Source organism: Manacus candei, unplaced genomic scaffold, assembly GCF_025592945.1.
Source record: "Manacus candei isolate 608988 ecotype Guabito, Panama unplaced genomic scaffold, ASM2559294v1 h1tg000023l, whole genome shotgun sequence".
Lineage (NCBI taxonomy): Eukaryota > Metazoa > Chordata > Aves > Passeriformes > Pipridae > Manacus > Manacus candei.
The window spans coordinates 19,011,882-19,029,123 of NW_026138071.1; the positions used below are offsets into that span (position 1 = coordinate 19,011,882).

General features: G+C 45.6%; 1 protein-coding gene across 3 annotated transcripts in view; it reads left to right on the forward strand.

Annotated features, from left to right (window-relative positions):
* The window catches only part of ALS2 (alsin Rho guanine nucleotide exchange factor ALS2), a 223,082-nt gene that overhangs the window by 115,471 nt on the left and 90,369 nt on the right, over positions 1–17,242 (forward strand). For all 3 annotated transcript variants that reach the window (XR_007904470.1, XM_051787047.1, XM_051787051.1), the window contains one exon: positions 11,534–11,634. The gene's annotated coding sequence lies outside the window, so the exon portion shown is untranslated. The remainder of the gene's footprint in view (positions 1–11,533; positions 11,635–17,242) is intronic.

The following is a 17,242-nucleotide window of genomic DNA, read 5'->3' on the forward strand; positions in this document are numbered from 1 at the left end:
AAGACACAGCACAGGACACAGGTATTCCACTCTGGTGTCACTTGGTCTGGAGCAAATGAAGCAAGGGCAGTGGGGGTTGTGTCTTTTAAAATAATGTGAAATCTAGGGGGAGAGTGATCAGTGAAGACCTACATTAGTCTCTCCCACTGGTGCCCTGCAGTTTTTAATTAATCAGGTCCAATTATGCAGCCTATATCCATTTGAATACTGAGATAACACTGGAAGGAATTCACTTTCAATGGGATTTATGGCCCCCTTCCCTTGAGTCATTTCAGATAAGAGATTAAAAATGTTATGCAGTCTGCACAGGTCAGTGTGATCCAAGCAGTTAATGCTGTGATGTATTTATTCAGGGAACAAATTGGAAATCAGGAGAGCAAACAGTCTTTTAATTTGCAGGAAAACAATAATTTATAATTATTTTGACTTTAAGTCAGAGAACAAACACAGCTGTTGTTTGAGGCTTCTAATCTGATTATTGAAGCGCTGGCCTTTCAGTGCAGATCGAGCCAAGGGGACAGGCACTGCCCTCGGGCAACAGAGAGCAGTTCTCTTTTGCTAAAGTGACTCAGGTGAGGAAAGGACTGGACTTGCTTCCAGGATGTGATTTAGACCCGTGTGTTTCAGTTTGTTTCAAACTTGTTACTTTCCACCTTCTATTTAATGTATTCCCTGCATGGTTCACACACCCAAGATGAACTGGGAACCAATCAGCTGGGGGTTTGTGCTGCTGGAGGATTATTTGCGATGTGTTGAGAAAGTTCCTGAAGTCTTTCCTCACCTTGCTTCCATCTCCTGCCTCCTCTGTCAACTGCTAAAACATCAGGCTTGCCAGAGACAGCAAAGGAATTGAGGTGGTGTCCCATCTTACACAGCTGACAGCAGTGTCTGGGGGCTCCAGGCAGGTTCAGGATGCTGTTGTGTGAAGGGCAGTAAGAACCTGCCCTGCTCATGGGGAACCTTACACAGTTCGGAGACAAGGGACTCTGGGAGGGAGTAAACATTGCTGTCCCACCTTGCCCCAAATCTCCTCTTCCATCCTGTCCTCCTTGCAAGAATGAGTGAAGGAACACCTGCACAGGAACTGGGGCAGCACTTTCTGGTTCTTAGAAACACAAGAGTTACTAAAGAATCATTTAAAAACTGTACCTGCCTTTCTGACACAGGGTGGTAATAAATTCCCTTTTATTCTCCTAATGGAAACATTAGTGGCTGATTAGTTCAAATGAATTTCAGTGCATCATCTGTTAATGTAGTTATATCCCATGGCAGCTGTCAGTTTGGAGAGGATGAAAATACCCTGGCTTCCATTCCTCTGCCCAGTTCACTGGGATTCAGATATTTTTTACTATCCCTCCCTCTGTAGAAGACAAAGTGGAACAAATGTCCTTGAATGCTGGTGATACTTGCAAGGAACAGAGGTGATGAGCAGAAAACAGTGTGATGAAAAGAGACTATAGGGGATGAATAACAGCATATGTCCTATTTTGCTGCAGGGGCCTTCTGTTTATAGCAAACTCTAGGGTTTGGATGTAGTATTGTTCTGCCTAAGCAACTGGTTTTTTTTTTCCTCTGTGCTTAGTCTTCACCAGCAGTGATCTCTCAGGTTTCAGAGTGTCTCTGTAATTAGAAAGAACAGCTTAAATCCTGACTTCAAACGAGGAGCCACCAATCTGCTGTGTAAACAGAGAGCTTGAGTGAACTCCCAGGAGGGTTTTTAAAGTATGTTCTCCAAAACCCCTGGGGGCAGGAGCCAGATCGTGGAGGGGATGGAGCCCCTCATTGCTACCAAGCAATCACACACACTGGGGACATCAGGGAGCATGGGGAAGAACCTGCCCAGTGCAGCTGCACAGCATGCAGGTGCTTAGTTTAAGAGCATGGCTGTACCTTCTTTAGCGCCTGCCGAGGCTGCACGACTTTCGTCTGCACCAGGAGGGAGCCCAAATGATTTTCTGCCTAGGTAGTTGAATTGCACAGCTCATGGCATGGCCTCTGTTAGCTGCAGAGAAAGAGGAGGCTTGGAAAATACTGTAATACCTGATCCAGCAGCAACTCTGCAAGGGCAAATTTCCCTCTTTATCACTTTTTTGAGTAAATTTGAGCTGGCAAGTGACAGCTCGGATGTTTCAGATATATAGTGCTTCACACTGAGCTGGTACTGGGCTCCCTCCAGCTGGGCCTGCCTTTCTGCAGAGCCATGGTCCAAGTGGGTGTCTGGATCCTGAAACAGCTTCACCTTCATGGCACAGACTGCAGGGGTTTTCCCCCAGCTGCTGCAAACAGCAGCAACACTGTGTGCTGCCTTTGTATGGATGTTGAGAACAGACTGAAGAGGTAGGCTGAGGTGTGAAAGTCTACCTGACCTTTTGAACAGGATAAAGGAAATCTATGGAGGAAATCTATTGTCCCACACTACCTGTCTTATCTGTGCTAATTGTTATTCAGGGGATTTTAATGTTGCTATAAGCAGGAATCTCTGGAATTCCCTGGTAAGACTTGCTCTGGAAATTACCTGTATAGCAAGTACAGCTAAGGTGATGCTTACTTTACAAGAACTGATGGGGACTTTGGCAGGCCAAGAATGAATGTGATCAATTCCTGATGGAGCTCCTGAGAACAGGATGGAGTGTTTCTTTGATGCAGAGGGGAAAGCACATCTTTGGCTACTGTATGGGCTGGGAAGCATTCTCTTTTTGCTTCTCAGGGCCAGCATGGTAAGAAGGTGCCTAGATATTTAACCTCTCTGTCTTCCCCCCAGCTCTCCATCTTGTTATTGTATTGTGTGGCTAGGAAATTCTACCAAACTTTTGCCTGCATGCCAGTCCTCCAAAGAGCAAGCAAAAGACCCTCACAACAACATCCATCCTTTGTGGGATTAATGACAACAAAGAGGCAATCAACAGCACAGTGAGACAAGTCTCCCACTTCCCTGAAGCCTCCCACTCCTGGTTAGGACATGTAGGCTTAGATCATCTTGTTATCTTCGTGTAAATCCTGACAACTCTTGTGCAATATTTTGGGCATCTGGCAAAAAGGCATGTGCACTGCAGGAGCTAGTTTTGGAAGGGCTTTGTAGGAGCCAGCCCTGTTGTATGGGCTGGATGAAATCTGAAACCCAGAAAGCTTGTGACGCAGGCGGCCCCGGGCTGTGAAGCGGCTCTCACAGACCTTGCTGTGACACTCCTGGGATCTGCCTGCATGCTGGCATGGCCACCACTGAAACCAGAAGCAGAGAAGTGGAAAATCAGGCACAGCTTTGTTTGAACTACACATTTCCAGTCATTCAGGAAAGCAATTCTCATACCTGTACCATCGAATAGCAGTATACCAAATAGAGACCGTGCATACACAGATGGAAAGGAAATGCAATATTCTACAGGAGAAAGTACGTAAAGGTGCCTGGTATTCAGTCATTTCATGGGCTCTGTGGGTGAAAATGCATAAGTGATACCAGAGTAGAGAACAACTGTTCTCTTGGAGAAAAATCCCCCCAAAACTGCAACGATTAGCAATAGGAGCAAGCAGTAATGTGAGATTTGACCTGGAACGAAGAAGGTGGTTATCCTCAAGAAGACTTATGCCAAACAAAAGGCTAAATCCTTAACTGGTGCAAATCATCATACTTCCTTTAGGTCAGCTGACCCATAGTGATTTAGTGGAAGAGGGCCTTGAGAAGCTGTTATGCTAAAAGAGATGGGAGTGTGATAGTAGACAGCAAATTGGATCATGTGTGACTACAATGTGCTATGGTAGGGGAAAAAAAGTGACTAATGAGATTCTTATCTATGTAGGGAAAGGCATAAAATCACAGCTGGGGGAGGCACTGGCTCCTCTCAATGCCTGATGAGATCCCAAACAAAATATACTGCTTTCAGTTCTGGGCTGTATCACAGTAGGAAGGTATAGATAAATCCACAAGGATACAGGGAGAGGCACCGAGATGAATTACTGTAGGACTGGAGAGGCTGGTTGGTGAGGAAAATGAAAAACAAAAGGCAATGAAGATAACAAGAAGCCTGAAAAAATGAGATTACCTATGTCCATGTGCTTGCCAGGTATGAGTTCCACAAGGGAAGGGAATAGTTTAAGTGGATATAACAGACTATAACCAGGAATAACGTGATAAAATTGTAAAACGTAATTGACTCTAATATTACGTCATTCCTCCCCAGAGTACCCCATCAACAAATCTCCTCTGGGAAAAAGGGAAGTGCTTTTGCATGGCATACCCACCTGGAGAAAACATCCTTAGCCCTGATATCTTCCATGGTAATGGGTCCAAGTAGCTGCTGCAGTAAGGGTTTGGGTTTTCCTGCTGTTTTTTACCTCTCTGTTATGACAAATATTGATAGCCTTGCCCAGTGCACTTCCCTTCTTCTTGCTCCACATGGATCCTTAATGTGCAAGTTTGGGCTGTGCTGGGAAGGGTCTTGCTTCAGCTGATCTCTCTCCCTCTGTTGAGAAGCAGTGGTACTGGGAAAGGGTAGCATTGGAGGGGAATGTGGGTAGGTAACTGCCATTAGCAGTCTACTGGGAGAAAGTTGCCAGCAGTAGGGAAATAATGGTGTGTTGTGCATGTGATCCTTTGCCCTTTTGGCTGATGAAGGAGCCTCAATCAGTCCTGCCTCTCTGGGTAGGGGATAGGAGTGCACACTGGGCCCTCTGTTAATAGCTGGGAAGAAATTCAAGCAGTCAGCACCACCTCCAACACAGGCAGCCCCTCAGTCAGTGGAATAAGGCGTGAGTTTCTCGACTGTAATGAGCTTGTTTTTCCAGGAGATTGCTGTAATAAGCTGTAATGAACAAAGAGCTGCAGGATACAGAGTGAGTGGGTGATAGGGTGGCAGATGGAATTCCATGTGGATATACATAGCAGTAATGTGGGGAAAAACAATGATAAGTGGATGTGTTCGAACATTAGCTATTACCACCCAGAAGGGAGTTCTGGAGCCATCCTGGGGAGGAAAACTGTGCAGCATCAGTCAAACTGGAGGTGGGGGGAGGGAATGGTTGGGAAAGGAACTGGCAGCAAAACAGAAAACATCATTATACTGCTGTATAAATCCATGGTGCATATGTGTCTTGAATGCTGCCTGCAGTCAGTCCTCCAGAGAGGACGTAGTGGAATGAGAAAAAGTGTGGCCGTGCTGGCATGAGTCCTGGGGGATGACAGGGGGCTCTGGCTGGGAGTGGGAGGCAGGGACAGAGCTGGGAGCAGCCACAGGGTAAAATTTTGAAGGGCTGTAGGTCAGGAGGGACAAACTTTGAGGCAACAGGTATAAAATGTCTCCCTTATGAAGGGACAGTGACCAGGCTCTTGAGCTAGAAAAAGTGACAGCTGAGGGGGCTGTGCTAGAGATAGGTCAGGTCATGGTGTGCACAGAGATGTGAGTGAGGAACGATCATTGGTTATTTATCACAGCATGGGAGCTGGGGACAAGAAGCAAAATGATCGGAAAAAGGTTTTAAAGGAAAACAAAAAGAACTGCTTTTTCATCAGTGCATGGCCAAACCTGGAACTCGTTATCACAGGACACAAGTCAGTGACATGATTATAAGTGAGTTCAAAGGTTTTGGAAAAGTTATGAAAGTAGTTTAAACAGGAATACTAAACTCAGCTGCAGACACAACCTCCAGCTCAAGGAGTTTCTTTGCTCTAGGTTGCAAGAAATTGAGAGGATCTCCATCCTGCTCCTCTCTCGTGTTTTGCTCTAAGCCTCCACATTGGCTACTGCCAGACAGAATGCAGAAGATGGACTTTAAGTCCAAGGCAGATATGGCAGAGGCTGTGTTATGGGTCTAGATCGGTGCAGACTCCACGTCCTCCAGGAAGCAAAGGCACACTTAGCAATTAATGTACTTGTTCTTGTGACTGACGCTCTTTCATTACAGGCCTACTCCAGGGAAGGGTTAGCTGTTCAGGAGCATATGAGATTAATTCCTAACAAAGAATTGTCCAACCATTTCCTTTAGGGAAACAGCCACAAGAAGGTAGACCTTTGTTCTGCATCACTGACTGCTTGAGGTCATCCCCAGAGACGGATTTAAAGCAAAACCTCTTGAACCCTCTTGAACTTTAAGGAAACTCATTCCTGGATCTTCCATCTGGCTCAAAAGCTCCACAAGGGGCTGAGATTCAAACACCTCTGAACTGAGGGGAAGTCTGGAGCCAGATCCACAGCTGTAGCTCGAGGCCATCCTGAGCTTTTTATGTCAGCTGTCTTTGAGAGTACCGGCTCTGTTCCGCACAGTGCAGATGGGCCACAGGCCATGCAGCAGATAGAGCGAGAGGAATTCCTCTCACACACTACTCACACAGAATATTTACCTTCAGGTAAACTACTTCAAGAGGGCTTCATTACATTGGACAGCTGTTTACTCTGCTGCAAAGTTTGAAGAGTCCTTCTTTTCTGCTTTTCCAGGACTTTCATCTCCCCTCTCTTTCAGGAAGAGTAGGTGTAATAAGATTTAAAGTTCTGCCATGTAATTGTCATGAAGTTTATATCCCATGATTCCTGTTTGTGAGCAGAAATAAATTAAGCACCTGGATAAGCCTTCTTTCTCTCCCCTCTCCTGAGCACCCGATGTGATGAGAAAACTGCTGAGAAACAACCACAATTAACGATGGGGTCACATTTAGTTCAGCACCATCGGCTGGTTAATTGGCTGATTCGATTACAGTTCCCCTTATCTGTGTGCCAATACAGTTTCTAACAAGCTGCTTGCTGGGTAATTAATACTGTCCATGGTTTAGATCCTGAAGCTGGGACTGCTTTAAGGGACTGTGCCATTACTAGCCCTCTGCTAGCAGGGCTGCTTCACTCAGAGCTTCTCTTTGCAGAGCCCAATGGTGGGTCCAAGTGGCAGAGGGGACATGTGGAGACATTGCTTTTCTCTGGAGAAAAGCCAGCCCTTGATTTTGTGAAAAGAATCCAGCAACTCTATTCAGTTTCCTCCTTGTGCTTGATGCTGCTTGCCAGATCATCAGTGAGGCAATGCCTTGAGAAGCTGATTGGCCCTCCTGCAAATGCAGGGAATTTTAATGAACAAATCCATAACAGGATATAATCTCAGTTAAACAATGGAAATAATAAGTTTAGAAAGTAACCAGACAATGACCTGATTGACAGAAAGAAAGAACGAGTAATAGGAAAATGCAGATTGGAAAATGAAGATGGAGCTGGACATTGGCTTGGTAGGAAGATTCGTGCTTCAGGGTGTGTGCACAGGGGAGAGCAGACAGACACTATCAGAGTCAGCAAACAAGCAGCTGTCAAGGGAGGTCTGTCACCTCTGTCATTGCTGTGCCTTCTGCCATGGGCCACCCAGGTGGGCTTTTGGGTATGAGACATAACATAACCTTGTTTTTATGGGCGAATGGACTCGACAGAAGTGCAGATCTCATGTCCTCTGACATAAAAAAGTCCTTTCAGGTCTCTCAGGTAAGCTCTAAGTGAAGGAGCATTCCCCCCTCTGTGATGTGCCAGGGTGTGTGCCAGACAACCAACAGGAGATATGCACAAGGTGATTAAGGCAAGAAAATTAAAACATGGTGGAGGTGAATGATCAGAAATATTCATTTGTGTAGCCTCAATCCTCTGGTTTCTCATGTAAATACTTCAAAAAATGAGTACATGAAAAGTAGGTCACTTTGGAACAACATTCTTGGAAGCAGGGACATTGGAGATGCACAAGGAGAAGGTATAAAGCCAGGATTAGCAGGGATACAGGCAATTGGACACTTTGAGCTTTTTTTTGAGTATTTTTACCACTTGTTCTTAGTCTGCTCTCATTTTTAGGGGCAGATTGGTTACCTCCAGTTTTTCTCACTGGAATCTTTCCTGTATCAGCTGCCCTCAGTCCTTGCTTTAGCTTGCATCAGTCAGATGTTAAAGTAGTTCAGCAGTTGTTAGCAAAGTCACACCGTTTTTTACTTCTGGAAGTTGAAAAAGAAAGGAGACAGTTTCAGAGACAGCAAGATCTAAATCAAATAGGACTTAATGAGATTAATCTTGACGCACTCCTCAGAGCCCATTGCAGCTTGGCCAGGGCAGGAGCACTGTGCTCCTCATGAGTTCAGGGACCTCTGTGTGAGTTCTCCCAGATAAACTGGGTTTTGGTTCAGCCAACAGCCTGTGGACTCGGAGTGCAGGGCAAATTCCCCGTCTGAAGCAAACTTCAGAGTAGAAAGAAATGACATCTACTCCTAACACCTCCTCACCAAACTGGACATGAAAGGCTTTGTAAGCCTTTGTTAGCCTTTGTTACCTGGGCCACCAGGAGACAGTGGGGACCTGACACAATTTCATAATTGTGAAGGTCTGTTGTAATGTACATCCATGCACAAAAATCCTCATTATCAATCATTTCATAAATCAAATTTGGATGTTGGTCTGCAAACTTGTCTGCACCTATCAATCCAGGCAGGTGAACTGAGGTGTGTGATAAAGGAAAGATACTGGTGATGAGAAGGGATTGCTTTAAAGAGTGGTGCCCCTGGAGGAGCTGGGGAAGGCTTTTTGGCACTGTGCTGAGGAGGGGAGATCAGCATGATAAAGACAGAATTGCTGAAAGGACACAAAGGGAGCTAGGGAGCAGGAAGGGGAAGGCACTGAACGGGGCTGGCATGGGGTCAGCAGTTGAAGTCTTGAAGAGCAAGGACAGATGGAGGGGAGAGAGGGAAGACATAACTTGTAATCAAGCAGAAGAAGGCATCTGTGAGGCTTGGGTGAACTAGAAAGTGGGGAGAGAGGAGATTACATCACTAGAGTGAAAGGAAGAGGTGGACATGCCTGTTCAGTTCATTCTGCTCACAGTCAGTAGCTGAGAAATCTATTCCTTAACAGCATAAGCAACCTTTGATTAAAAGAACACAGTTATGAAGGAAAGAGGATGCCTTCAGACACTTGCAACCAAGAGAAGTAATGCCTACTGCTCTGTCTCCTTTCTTCCTGTGGGGCTGCTGGGAGTCAGGACAGTTGATCTGAGTTGGATCATTTTTTTCTCTGTGATCACTGGTGTCAGAAAGGAAAGGTATTAGGAATTTGACAGTGTAGGTTATCATTTTGTTTCTGGTCCCTGTCTAATAAGTGGGAATGCTGGAACGTGATGCATGTTTGACAAGTCTGCTTTTGGCCTGGAGAACTGCTCCTCTATTTTCCTGTCCTGCTGTAGTTTAGCTAATGAGCTGTTGGCATGCTTGCTCCTCTTGGGAACAGGGAACTTTGGATACCCACACCTCTGTGATGCTGCCCAACTCCTTAGCATGGAGCTTCCAACCCCACAGCAAGGAGGAGCTGTTCCAGAAGAACTTTGCCAGGTTGCCAGTACTTTCATTTTTGCTGACTAACACTGCCTGCATGCTGATTTTCACCAGCATTAGTGCATTGGGGGGATTCTTGCATTTCTGACTGAACTGCTATGCCTCAGTTATGCCTGCATTGTGATTATTCCCATTTCATACAACTCTGGAGCTCAGAATTTATCAGGACTGAACACTTCTGAAGAAAATTATCTGAGGAAGACAAGAGGCACTCGGATATGTCAAAGAACAGACTGCGACTATTGATGTATTTGGTGCCATGTTTTCAAACTGCTGCCTGCTGGGAGCCACATCCATCTGTCTTTAGTTTTTTCTTCCTCCAGAAATATGTACTAAGTGCCATCTGATTTACTTAGAATGAATGAAACAACCACTGTTGAAGGAAAAATCTAATGTAATTCAGGTCATCCTAACTTCAGTGGGTAAGACACCTGAAGGCTTTGATACTATTACTGAGGATATTAGAACTGAAGTTTTAAATACAGCATTTAGAATAAACTTATGAAGTTGTTTAGCCTGAGTGGAAAATAGGATTGATGCAGGAAAATCCTGATAGTATCAAGACAGAAGTTCGAAGTTTGATGATGATGATTATTCTTCCTATAATCTTATAATATTCTTATTACCAGGCTGCCTTTATGAAGGTACCAATGAGAAATCATATTGGTTTTCCTGTACAACTGCAGTTCCTGAAAAACCGCATTGCTCAGAAGCATCTTGAACATCCAGTGCAATCTGCCAAAATCTATAGTCCTGATGTTCTACCAGAAGGGAATATATGTATATCCTATTTTTTTTTCTTCTTCCTTAGGAGCCCAGTGTTAGCCAATGCAATTTGCCTTGAGAGGCAAGAATTTCAAAGGGCCACACCCACATATTTCTGACGCCATCCATGGAAATTAGCATTTCTGACAGACCAGTGCAAATCTATTATTTTTATCTGTGAATGCATTGTGGTTTCTGTTTGGTTGTTAGGGGGTTTTCTTTGCCTGTTTTCTAGTGAACTTAGCCAACATGCAGTTTCTCTTGCTCTGCTTTTGCTGTAGAAGGTCCAAATTCTGTGGTGTTACTTGTACTTTGTAAATAATGTGCACACATTTTACCCAGATATTGTACAGCCTTGTGAGAGTCAGCGAAGTCCCTGACTATCTCAGATGGGATCATTTGCACTCTATAGAGTGCAGCACATGAGTCCTGTCAGCAGGAAGATGCATTAGACTCATTCTGCTTGCCCTTTTCCATAGGTTTGCTCTGTGCATCCCTTCCAAGACAGTCTAAGTATGCTGTTTATGGATGTGACTTTTTGCTACCAAAATAATAATGCTATTACTAATCCTACTCAGATGTGCTGACACTAATAAGTCTCATATTGGTAAAAGCATATCTACTTCCAATAAGGAAGGTTTTGTCAAATAAGGGTGGTTTTTAGCAGTTTTCACACAGGGAAGAGAAAGGGATGGAAGAGGGGAGAGATATGTTGCCTTAGGTACACTGGTTTAGTTAAAGTAGCACCATTTTTGTGTGTAGACAAGAGCTTAGGAAATGTACAGGTCTTAGTCTGGGGGACAGGACTTTAAAGCATTCATTGAAGTCTAGTGTCAGTTTTCAAGGCTGAAGAATATTATTTTATTTAGGCTTCCAGACCAGCCTTGCTCCAGGAATGCACTTAGGTTGTTTTTAAAGCAAACATGAAATCAATAGCCTGGTGTTCTGCTCTGCTATTTCTTGCCAGAGCTTAAGGACCACACATGGGTTTTCCCTCCTCTTCGTCACACTGCCAGGCGTGCTCCCGGATAACGGCAGGCAGTTCTTGGGGATGAATGCAGAGAGGTTCCAAATGCCCAAACACGCACTGGACATCTGGGCAGTTTTTGCTGCAAAGTATTTTCCATCAGGCTTCCCTCCAGATCTTGCCATGAAAGGACCAACTCACACCACCCTGTCACATATTTTATCCAGCTTCTTACTTTAGTGGGAGTTCATCTGAGCGAAGCTCAAACAGGAGCCTGTCAGCTTACCTCACCATTTATAATGCTCCAGGTGGAACCGAGGGCTGCGATTTTCAGTTTGACCTGGCAAACACCAGCCCAGAGAGCAATGGAGCACTGTGCCCTCCATCCCATCACTCCAGTGGTGGGCCTCAGCTCACGCTTGTCTGGATGCTTACTCGGTGCAGGAAAATAACTTACTTGTCTCCATCCTGTGCAGGGAACAGGGGCTTCACCTGGAGTAGCGATTCTGAATGCTTGTCCGTGTAGGATTGACTTGCATATGGCTACCCACTCCTGACTCCAAGCAGCCATCATGAGGTAAATAACAACCTCTGTCCAGCTATTGACCTCTCTTGATGCTGATCTCACTTGAGAGTGGAATACTCCTTCTATTTTCCACAGCTCCCCCGAGCCAGGCTCGCTCCTCTCCTGCAGGGTTTGAAGCTGAACCGTATGGTACCAAGGCAGGTCCCCAGTTAGAAACGAAAACACACATTAGCAAGGAGGAGAGAAACAGGCTAAAATTGGAAGTGACCATTTCGTGTTTGATGTTATTCAGAGGAGCCTGTTCTTCATTTAGGACATTAATAGTTGTAACAGAAGCTGTAATATTTCAACAACAGTGGTGATTAGGAGCAAAGAGGCAGCTAATCTCCATCTAAAAAGAGCTAACTAGCCCGTCCTTTAGCCCCCACCGCACTGTCACATTTAAATACCATGAATATTCACTGCTTGGCACCCAGCTGGCATCTGAGCTGTTTTGACACAAAAACCTTCAAACTCAAAGAGTTTTTAATCAGTCTGCAAGAGAGAGAAGAAGAAAGTGAGAGAAAGAAATAGGAACAGAGAAAATGAATCAATGAGTTCAGCAGAGAGGGGACTACCCGAATCCAGTTAACCCCTTCCTTTCTCTGCAGACACAAATGCTGTCTCTGCAGCTCTGCAGCCCTCTGCCTGGCTGCAGAGGATGGAGAAGGGTCACCCCATCCCCTCTGGGAACCCCCATTCCTCCCGAGTGCTCCATCCTGCCCTGAAGCCCCATATTCCCAGGTATCTCGCCCTAGCTGAGTGCCCATTCCCCCTGGCTGCCCCATTTCCTCCAGCTGCCCCATCCCACCCCCTGCCCCTTGCTCCAGGTACCACATCCCCCTCACCTTCCATACTTAAAATGCATCGCCTCTTGCTGCCTGTGCTCGTTTCCTGGTGCAGGGCTTATTTACTCTCACCCTTGCCTGTGTTTGTGGCTGGTTACCAATGTGTTTCTGATACAGGCAGCACAGTTTCACTCACAATATGTGATGCAGCCAGTCTTTTTCCCTGCAAAGAGTTTTCCTCTCAGAAAGAGGTTTGGCAGCGCTAACAGCTGCCATCTTCGGTGTCCTTATCGGAGCCTCAAAGTTGCCTAGAGCCCACACCAACCCTTTTTGCATCAGTTTTTGCAGCAGGATTAGCTATGCAGCTGCAAACAAAATTTTTTCCTTGTTCTGCAAGAAAGAACCCCACAATATCTGAGGCTCTAGTTTTACCTGCACTGTGGATCTGGGCACTGACGGATCACCCAGCAGCCCCTGTTTAACCTGGATCAGTCTTGTACACACAACTGCATTTCTGTCAAACTAGTCTGATCACATAACACAGAGTGTATGCAACTTTATGCTGTTATGTCAGCTTCGGGCTACTTGTGGTAGACAGTATATACCTGATTTGGCGGGACAGTAGGGTGGTGTAGGACCCGGTCTACTACAACACCTTGCCATGAAAAACTGACTTGTCTAAATTTTCCAAATATGTTTAGCTTGGTGGAGTGCTAGATACATGTTTCACGTCATATGTCTGTGGCATTTTCGGTCTAATACTGGGAACCACAGCCAGATTTATTTTATAACCAAACTGCAGCCCAAGTCTCAAAACTGTGGCCCAGACTGCAGACCTCAAGTCACATGTGGGGAATCTGTACTTGCACCTCAGCTGGCTGCATGTTCAGAGCACAGTGGGGAATTTTCTAACCTACTGTGTCTTCAGAGAGTCTGTTGTGGACTTAAATTACACATAGGTTGTCTCATCTGCCTTCAGGGTCTTTAAAACTGAGATGCACTTCAAAAACCAGTGTCCTGATTCTCTTAAGGAATACCTAAGGAAAAGTGAAGAATAGAAGCCTGGGACTAATTTAGGCAGATTATTATGGTCACTGTAAAGGATACTGGTATCCAGGAGGAGTGTAAATGAGGTGGTATCCTGCAGACCTTCAGAGGCAGGCCTGTGCTGAGGGGAGGCACTGCAGATGGGAACAAGGAGACAATTGCTGGAAATGCAAGGCCATTGAGGAAAACAAGCAACTAGCACCAGAGGAGCAAAGTGGATAGCTCCATCCCGTTGGCAGCGGAACAGAAGGTTTCTTGGGAGAACAAAAAAGAGCAGGGTTAGTGAGGAGCCTGAAAGCCCTGCTGTGTGGTGTGATGGAAAGGGTGCCACAGTGAAGAGACTGAGAGGGAGAAATGTGGTGGCAATGCTGTGTCAGATCTGCACTACTCTGATCTGTCTTGAGTGAAGGTGGGGCATTATGAGTGTCAGGGAAGGACCACAAAGAGAAATTAATGTAACCAAGATGGGAGATGAGAGTTTGGGAGCAGGTTTTTCCTGTGTGGGTTCCCTAAATCTGAAGCTAGTGTAAGATTTATAAGGAGTTACTGAAGCTGTGGTGACTTTTACTGAATACAGTCTGGGTCTCCTTTGGGAGGAGGAAGTAGAAAGATTTGGGTTCCACATTTCCTTAGTGCTCTCAAGATCCTCTGATGCTCTCCAGACTCAGAGATCTCACCCAGCACTTTAAAATTTACAAGCCTGCACACAATAGCCAAATGTGCTTTGTAATCTCTTCCCAGGCAGCAGACAAAGTGGGTTTGCATAGATTGGTACTTACTCTATTCAAGTTGATAATTATTTTGAATGGAATACTCCCCATGAAGCATGCTTGGAACAGCATCAAACCCTATGGGCTGTGGGAGGCACATCCATCAGCTGTACTCCAGGGTGTATTCTGCAAAAGCTCACAGCTGGATAGGAGGATCCATTTTCCTATATACTTAAATGAGAAAATAGCATGAGCTTTTCTTAAGTCTCTTCTTGCCAATATCTGGCCACTACTTACAATGAATTTGCTCAGTTGCTCTGAACTGTATCTGGGCATGCTTCCTTCGCCTATGGAAAAATGTGGGAATCTAATCATCCAGCACAAAAACAAGGTGTTCCAGCTAATAAGTGTCTCAAAGACCCTGAGGACATGGATTTGGAGTGTTGTTGAAGAGGTGGATCAAAAGTATTTTATTTGACATTCACCTACAGTTTTCTGTTGCCCCACTCCATCATATTTGCATACAGTCAATGTGTTCTGTATCAGGTAAGGAACATCCAGGCTGAGGAACAGGCAGCAGAGGTGTAGAACTTGCAGCACTCACTCACCTGAGTCCACCCTCTCCCCATCCTGTCCCAAGGGGAGTGCAGTGCTGCTGTGGTGGTACTTTGGGGGCAGGGGGGCTCAGATTAGACATAGAACAGAAGCTGTGGCCATCTGTGGTCATTAAAATTCCATGACACCTTTTGGTACTGAAGCAGTTGGTGCTAAAACTATCCCACTTGGAATACAAGGCAGACAAACCTTGTGCAGCCTGGCAAGAGGGTGGTGCCTCACGAGGCTTGCCGGGTGTTTTTCTGCCTGCTGTAGAGAATAGGGCAGACCCTCATGCTGACTGCCCAAAAGTCACTAATCCCAGAGCTGGGAGCAGAGCTGCTGCATCTCTGTGACCAGAAAACCACCTGAAAAGGAAAGAGCAAAGTATGGAGTGTGCAGCGTGCTAATAACAGACCTCTGTGGTTTCTGTGACTGGATTTACACAGTCTGTGCTGGATGGTGGCACACAGATGGACAAGTCTATTTGCAGGTGGTATAACCATAGAATAGATTGGATTGGAAAGGACCTTTGAAGGTCATATAGTAAAAATCCCCCAAAAAATTTTATAAGTTTTTGGGACCCTGAGAGTGCTTGCAGCAAGCCACACAGTGAGATGTAGCCTGACACTCCGAGGCTGTTATGTGAAATAAGAAGGCACTCAAACTCTTGTAGGTTGAATTACATCTCTGCATAGAAATCTAAACTTGGGATGAAAGTAAAGGTCCTACAGAAAATGAAGTCTAATCCACTACACAGAGGGGTAGAAAGGGTGGGTGATGGAGGGGACCTTCAGTGACTGACAGCTTACAGACACTTGCTCTCATCCCCGAGTCTCCCTGCTGTGCAGTGACCCAGAGCAGGAACCAACCCAGCTGAAAAATAAACCTTTTTTTCCTGGAGTTGTTTTTTATCTGGATCAGTTCTCTGGTCTCATTCACCATGTGCTACACAGACATCATGCTGGCATATCTGGTGGTACAGAGCATGGGCAAGGAAGCAAGGGATTCCTTAAACTGACGTAAGCAGCCCTGTTGTCAAAAATGCAACCACAGAGCCTGTGCAGAGTGCTCTCCTTGGCATCAGAGCTGACCTGCAGTCTGCACAGAAGGAGCAAGGGGGACAAATGCCTCTCTCAAAAAACCTGCAGAAATTGTCAAGTAATTAGTCCAAATCATCCCTGCTGCTCCTGGGACTCTGCAGTTGATGCATAAGGATGCTGGAACCTTGTGTGTAGCATTCTGATACTGGAAAAGCTACAGCAGTACTTTTTGTCTTGGTTCCTTCCTGTCTCTTCTAACTCTCTTGTAGAATCATTTCTTCTCTGTCCTTCTCTGGGAGAGGAAAAAATCTGGCATTTCTCTTTGCTCCTTCCTTGGCACCTACTGTGTGCCTGGGAGCTTGCTCAACATTCCTGGTGTTGCCTTCAGTTTGGAAGGTGTTGTGTCTGCACCCCTGAGAAAGACCTGCTTGGTCTGGCATCGTTGGAATCCCCACAGCACCATTCTGCGCCAGCTGCTGCCCGGGGAGCAAGCACAGGAACCCTGGATGCTGTGAGCCCTTTCTGGCTGCTGTATTTCATCTCTCTGTGCTGCTGCTTCCCAGGCAGCATGTGATCCTCTGTGGTATGCTCTGGCTTCTATGGGGAATGGGTTAATGCTATAAAATGGTCTTTTTATGGAACCTCTTGGCAACGCAGAAAACTTTCCCATTGCCGGGGTGTTCTTTTTATTCAACAATTTGTTCCCAGAAAGCAGCCCGTTTAAACAAGTTTTCTCTATTAAGAGTCTTCAGCTGCATTTGTTGTTTTTTGAGCTTATTCAGTGTGCTGTGAACTACAAAACAGTATCCTACAATAGATTTGTCTGAGGGAACTGAAGTGTGTACTCCTGTGATTCTGCCTACTGTGGGAGCTCCTTGAAAGCCAGATGTCACATTAAAAGAGTAATCTGTGTTTACAAACACATGGCCACACATACTCAACATTTTCAGCAACCGCCACACTGAAATTCAAATCCTGCAATTTTGCTTCTCTACCCACCTGCCCTGCACCCAGTCAGAGCAAGAGAAGAAAGTTTCCAGGACTTGGACGGAATCATCTCTTTTATTTAGATGAGTATAAAACACATAGCTGTCTGCAGAGGGCTGAATTTAGCTTCCCAGCTGGGGCCTCTCATCTGTAAGTTCTTGCAGACAGAAAAACACCAACTGCTAGCAAGATAATCCAATTTCCCCTCTCTTGCACTCCGAGGAAGGCTGCCTACTCCCCCACGCCATGCTGGGTTTCAGTCTGGCAGAACTTCTCCCGACCACTATACCCTCTGCAAGATCCATATCAAAGCTTCAGCCCCCCAGGGATCATTAGAAGGCATTTATTTCTGCATATTCCAGGCGGGGGGCGGAGGGGATAGGGGTGGAGGAGGCAGATAACTTTATTCACAATGCAAATAGGCTGCCCTTACTTTCAACCTTTCCTTCAA